The sequence below is a fragment of the Macaca fascicularis genome, chromosome 15 (assembly GCF_037993035.2).
Source record: "Macaca fascicularis isolate 582-1 chromosome 15, T2T-MFA8v1.1".
NCBI lineage: Eukaryota > Metazoa > Chordata > Mammalia > Primates > Cercopithecidae > Macaca > Macaca fascicularis.
In genome coordinates this window covers 61,044,645-61,051,566 of record NC_088389.1, presented here as the reverse complement: position 1 = coordinate 61,051,566, position 6,922 = coordinate 61,044,645, and the positions used below count along the sequence as shown (strand labels likewise).

Here is a 6,922-nt window from a genome sequence, read left to right as displayed (position 1 = left end):
GGTTTATATACAGAATGAAATATTATTCAGCCATAAAAAAGAATGCAATCCTGTCATTTGCAGTAACATGAATGGGACAGGAGGTCATTATGTTAAGTGAAATAAGCCAAGTACAGAAAGACAAATATCGCCTATTCCCACCCATAAGTGGGAGCTAAAAAAGTGAATCTCATTAAGATAGAGAATAAATTGGTGGTTGCCAGAGGTTGAGAAGAGTAGTGGGGAGGAGGAGATGAAGAGAAGTTGATTAATGCATACAAATGTAGTTTTATAGAAGAAATAAGGCTTAGTGTTAGACCATTAAGGTGTCTATAGTTTACAATAATCTGTTGTATACTTCAGAATAGCTAGAAGAGAATAATTTGAATGTTTCTAACATAAAGGAAAGACAAATATTTAAGTGATGGATATCCCAAATACACTGATTTGATCTTTACAAATTATATAAATGTGTTAAATTATTACACATACCCCCAGACTATGTACATCTATTATGCATCAATAAAATTTTTAAAAAGATTCAAAGAACAACAACAAAGCAGGCTGGGCTGGTGAGGAAGACAGTAACATTGTAGGCAAAAACCTGCAACTCAGACCTGGGTGGACCAGCTACAGACTTCTGGGGCTGTCAGGGCCAGCAGATACACAAAGACAGCCAGAGTCAGTTAGGCTGGGCTTCCTTCTCCACTCAGCAGTGTCTTTGCAATTCTTCTAATGGAAGAAAAGAAAGGTGAGAGGAGAGAAGACCAGAGTCAGGGAGATCCCTGTGAGGCAGATGAGAAACCTGGGGCAGGGGTGATGCTACCCCAAGGGGCAGGGGAGACAGGAGGGCAGATCCCAAGGGCGTGAAGGACGTGTAAGTGCCAGGGGGCTATTTAGATGTGAAGAGGAGGACAGGAAGGAGCACGGGTGCCCCGGGACTCATCTGAACCCCTGTGTGTGTGGTACTGCTGTTCGCCATTCAGGAGCCAACGTTTAGCTCCTAGGGTAGGGAACAATTCTGAATTCATTTTTAGATATAGCAAGTGTCAGGGGAAGTTCTTGATGACTTCAGAATTATTACTTTTTGCGTGCAGAAAAAAGTAACAAACTATAAGAACCTATTTTTCCCTAAGCCTTTAAGATTAATTTCAAATTTTATTATCCTAACTGTAAATTCAAATTCCCTGAAACAGTCTCATTTACAACTCATTTTATTAAATCCCCTTAAGCCTTTTGAAGTGCATTTGTATATAAATGTGATGCATCTGTTTTTGTTTGGGGCACTTTAGTGCCTGACTAACAAGTAAAACCTTTCCAAACACTTAAAATTAGTCTTGTAAATTTAATAAATTAAAGTAATAAATATGATGAATCTCAGATTCTCATAAACATTTCAATACTATTTACTAAACTCATCAAATTATCTTACAACTTTTAATGCAAAATCACAAGTCAAAAATCAGTTACTTAATTACACATTTACAGTGTAATCTCAGATATGCCAAATTCTCTTACACATCACAAAACCTACAAATACAAAGTATATACAGATCATTCCTAAGTTTAACACAAATGTATTACTATTAATTGACTTCATTATTTATGTATTTAATTTATACCTTCCAGGGGTTAAAAAGACACCTTTTTACTAAGGGAACTGCTTTCTCATCCCAAGAAAACTGAGGTTGCCAACCCAGCTACAGCACCCTCATTTCAGGTGAGCTGAGGTTCTGGGTCAGTCATTACAGTCATGCTATTATTACCATCTCACAGGCTGCAGGTACTGGTGGCCAGAGGTAGTGGTTGGCACTGAAGACTCAAACCATAATTATCCTGGGTGATTCCTCTCAAGCACTTTTTAATGTGACTTCAAGGGGTTCCAAGCCCAGGGCAGCTGGACTCTCAATTCAGGCCCCTTAGATTCAAGTTACACCATGACCTAAATTACGTAGCTAATTTGAGTTTGCGACACCCCTCCCCTCAACAATTGTGTTGTACCTAGTTTCATCTAACTTATCACTTGTGTAATACCAACTTGAATTCCCTATTTTTTTCTATTTTTTTCTTTTTGACAGGGATATCACTTATAACAAAATTTAAAATAACACCTGATTGGATTCTATCTGACTCCATGCCTTTCTTTGCCTGGCTTGGTGTTCTCTCTCTCTCTCTCACACATATATATCTAACTTATCACTTGTGTAATACCAACTTGAATTCCCTATTTTTTTCTATTTTTTTCTCATATATATATATGAGTGTGTGTGTGTGTGTATATCCCTATATATATGTAAAATCAATATATATCTATATATCTAAAATCTATATCTATATATAGATTTTTTTTTGAGGCAGGGTCTCACTCTATCCCCCAGGCTAGAGTGCAGTGGCGTGATTTCTGCTCACTGTAACCTCCACCTCCTGGGTTCAAGTGATTCTCGTGCCTCCGCCTCCTGAGTAGCTAGGATTACAGGTGTCCACCACCACGCCCAGCTAATTTTTGTATTTTTAGTAGAGATGGGGTTTCACTATGTTAGCCAAGCTGGTGTTGAACTCCTGACCTCAGGTGATCTGCCCACCTCAGCCTCCCAGAGTGCTAGAATTACAGGCGTGAGCCACCAAGCCTAGCCGTCAGTAAACTATATTAATTTTAATGACATTGCACAAAAGGTGGGACAAACCAATGGAGATATTATAGTGGGTGTGTTGATCTCTTTAAGAGAGCCTGTGACAGGGTGGAGTTGACTGACAGTTGAATTCATCACAGCATTCACCCCAAGGCCATGCTTTCCAGGACTGCCCCCAGCTCAAGACTCAGCACAGAGGGATACTGGTGCTGGCCCCTTCCTGCCTACCACACAATTCCTCTAACAGGCTACCTGTATTTGGTAACTTTCCCTGGCCAAGACCTTTCTAGAGTTGCATGGGATCTGATACTCTTCCTTCCTGACAATCTTTCCTTCCCATTCTCCTTCCATAGGTGTCAGACCTGCATCATTGTCTGAAGGTCCTCCCCACCTGCTCCTACTCCAGCACCCTTTCTCCTTTACAGGTGTTTCTCCTAATACATCTATTGCACGTTGGACCCTATCCTGGTGCCTGCATCTTGGAGGACCCACCCCAGCAGAAGTAGAGTGTCAGAGAGCAGACAGTAGAACGATGGGCTTTGGGGCCCCGCTTCCTCACTGACTGGCTGTGTTAAGGAGGCTTCCATCCCAAGTGGGACATGTGGAATGTGGGACATTGATAGTCCTTGGCACAAGGTGGTGGCCCAACTGCTGAAAATTTCACAAGTGATGTCTTGGGAAAATGTCCCAGTGGAGAATAACACCCTTGATGGTACAATAATACACATACTTGAAGGAATAGGGGGAACAAGGCCAATAAGAACTGTGGATTTGGCCGGGTTTGACCAAGGTGTGACACCCTGCAGAGGGATAATGAGAAATTCAGGGCATTTAACAAACAGTTAAAGTGTGAGAGCCTGAGCTGCCACTTCGGTAGAGCACAAAGAAATCATTACTTTTGCCATGAAAGCAGACTCAGAACTTGATAGAGTTGCTGAGGGCCATAGATGTTCAAATGTCCAGGGAAGACAGGTCTATTAAGCTAAGGCAGGTTCTGGTTAGGGAAACATGAAACCTTGAAACATGAGTGGGGACCTCTGGGGGATGTCTGCAAGAATCTGCAGGGTCTGTAGACCCCTCCTGAACGGCCAGCATTTCCAGAGGTGGCCCACCTTTCTGTAGTACAAGCTTGCATTTCCTCCTTGTAGGAAGGCACTGCAGAAACCTTGCACTGCCCCTACTAACCCCTCTCTCCTCAAGGAAGCAGGAGCCCTGTCCTCAGGAGCTGCTCCCCCTTTGCCAGGCTGATAACCAGGATTAAATCCTAGAACCTGGCTTGGGACATGCTGAGTCTGATAAGGGAGGAAAGAGATTACACCTCAAAGGAGGTGCGAGAATTAGCTAGCATGTAGCATGAGAAGCCAGAAGAATAACCCTGGGATTGGATTTTGGGGGGGCTTGATCAGGAGGCTGGAACGTATGACTAACTAAGAGAGAATTTGTTGACTTGGGGGCACTTTTTTGGGACTCTGAGACTTACCCCAGCAAGGACTTCAAGGTTAGAGGCAAATTCACAGGTAAGGTGGCTATTAGAAGAAGACTGGCAATGCTGATGGACAAGCTGAGCAAGGTGATGATGCCAGAGTTACCTTGGCAGGTGGTAGAAGGAGGGCTCACAGGCTCAGGTAGGTAAACATGCTGGAGTGGATTTCTTATATGAGGCCAGAAGATCCACCCGAAAATTATGTTCTATGGGATGCCCCAAGGACTTGACATTCACCAAACCGTCAAGTTTGTTCTGGTGACTGGAGCATCCACACCCCTAAGTGGTGACTGTCCTCTGCCAACTGGGGTTGACAGGAGGACAGGCAGTCACAGAGCTGGGTTTGTAGACAGCCATAAACATCACAGGTCTTGAAATAATAGAGAGGCCAGGTGGTAGCACTTATGGGGTGGTGATGCAGGCAATATGGTAACAACCAGCCAGACTGGAGCTTCCCACCACAGGAAGTTGTAGTGGTGGAAAGAGAACATAGGGCCTATTATGGACTGGATGTCTGTTCCCTGCACCATATTCTTTTATGTGTGTGTGTGTGTGTGTGAATACAGCTATTTTCTTCTTTCTTTCTTTCTGTCTTTATTATTATTATTATACTTTAAGTTCTAGCGTACATGTGCATAACGTGAAGGTTTGTTACATATGTATACTTGTGCCATGTTGGTGTGCTGCACCCATCAACTCGTCATTTACATCAGGTATAACTCCCAATGCAATCCCTCCCCCCTCCCCCCTCCCCATGATAGGCCCCTGTGTGTGATGTTCCCCTTCCCGAGTCCAAGTGATCTCATTGTTCAGTTCCCACCTATGAGTGAGAACATGCGGTGTTTGGTTTTCTGTTCTTGTGATAGTTTGCTAAGAATGATGGTTTCCAGCTGGATCCATGTCCCTACAAAGGACACAAACTCATCCTTTTTTATGGCTGCATAGTATTCCATGGTGTATATGTGCCACATTTTCTTAATCCAGTCTGTCACTGATGGACATTTGGGTTGATTCCAAGTCTTTGCTATTGTGAATAGTGCCGCAGTAAACATACGTGTGCACGTGTCTTTATAGCAGCATGATTTATAATCCTTTGGGTATATACCCAGTAATGGGATGGCTGGGTCATATGGTACATCTAGTTCTAGATCCTTGAGGAATCGCCATACTGTTTTCCGTAATGGTTGAACTAGTTTACAATCCCACCAACGGTGTAAAAGTGTTCCTATTTCTCCACATCCTCTCCAGCACCTGTTGTTTCCTGACTTTTTAATGATCGCCATTCTAACTGGTGTGAGATGGTATCTCAAAGAATCAATATCGTGAAAATGGCCATACTGCGCAAGGTTATTTATAGATTCAATGCCATCCCCATCAAGCTACCAATGACTTTCTTCACAGAATTGGAAAAAACTGCTTTAAAGTTCATATGGAACCAAAAAAGAGCCCACATCTCCAAGACAATCCTAAGTCAAAAGAACAAAGCTGGAGGCATCACGCTACCTGACTTCAAACTATGCTACAAGGCTACAGTAACCAAAACAGCATGGTACTAGTACCAAAACAGAGATATAGACCAATGGGACAGAACAGAGTCCTCAGATATAATACCACACATCTACAGCCATCTGATCTTTGACAAACCTGAGAGAAACAAGAAATGGGGAAAGGATTCCCTATTTAATAAATGGTGCTGGGAAAATTGGCTAGCCATAAGTAGAAAGCTGAAACTGGATCCTTTCCTTACTCCTTATATGAAAATTAATTCAAGATGGATTAGAGACTTAAATGTTAGACCTAATACCATAAAAACCCTAGAAGAAAACCTAGGTAGTACCATTCAGGACATAGGCATGGGCAAAGACTTCATGTCTAAAACACCAAAAGCAATGGCAGCAAAAGCCAAAATTGACAAATGGGATCTAATTAAACTAAAGAGCTTCTGCACAGCAAAAGAAACTACCATCAGAGTGAACAGGCAACCTACAGAATGGGAGAACATTTTTGCAATCTACTCATCTGACAAAGGGCTAATATCCAGAACCTACAAAGAACTCAAACAAATTTACAAGAAAAAAACAACCCCATCAAAAAGTGGGCAAAGGATATGAACAGACATTTCTCAAAAGAAGACATTCATACAGCCAACAGACACATGAAAAAATGCTCATCATCACTGGCCATCAGAGAAATGCAAATCAAAACCTGCACCATATTCTTATGTTGAAACCCTAACCCTCAGTGTGATGGTGTTGAGAGCTGAGACCTCTAAGAGCTCATTAGGTTTAAAGTCATGAGGATGGAGCACCCATAATGGGATTGGTGCCTTTATAAGAAGAGGAAGAGACCAGAGCTCACTCTGTTTCTGCCATGTAAGGATACATCAAGAATGCAGCCATTTGCAAGCCAGGAAAAGGGCCTTCTCCAGGAATAGAATCAGCCAGCACCTTGACCTTGGACTTCCCAGCATCCAGAACTGTGAGAAATAAGTGTCTGTTGTTTAAGCCACCCAACCTATGGTATTTTGTCATTGCAACCTATGATTAATTTTAGGTGTCAACTTGACTGGATTGAGGGATACCCAGATGCTGGTGAAGCATTGTTTCTGGGTGTGTCTGTGAGGGTGCTTCCAGAGGAGATCGAATTATGAGGCAGTGGACTGACAGAGGAAGACCCACCCTTAATATGGGTGGGCACTCTCTAGTCAGCTGGGGGCCTGACTTGGACATTCACACAGAAGAAGAGGGATTCTCTCTCTCCCCCTTCTGGAGTGGGACACCTTTCCTTTTCCTGTCCCTGGACATCAGACTCCAGATTCTTTGGCTTTTAG

General features: G+C 42.7%; 1 long non-coding RNA gene across 1 annotated transcript; it reads left to right on the top strand.

Moving 5' to 3' along the window:
- Positions 1-1,602: 1,602 nt before the first annotated feature.
- On the top strand, positions 1,603-6,143 carry LOC135967406 (uncharacterized). Its single transcript, XR_010581500.2, has 2 exons — positions 1,603-1,699; positions 2,963-6,143. It is a non-coding gene; the product is annotated as an uncharacterized lncRNA (long non-coding RNA).
- The last annotated feature ends 779 nt before the right edge of the window (positions 6,144-6,922 follow it).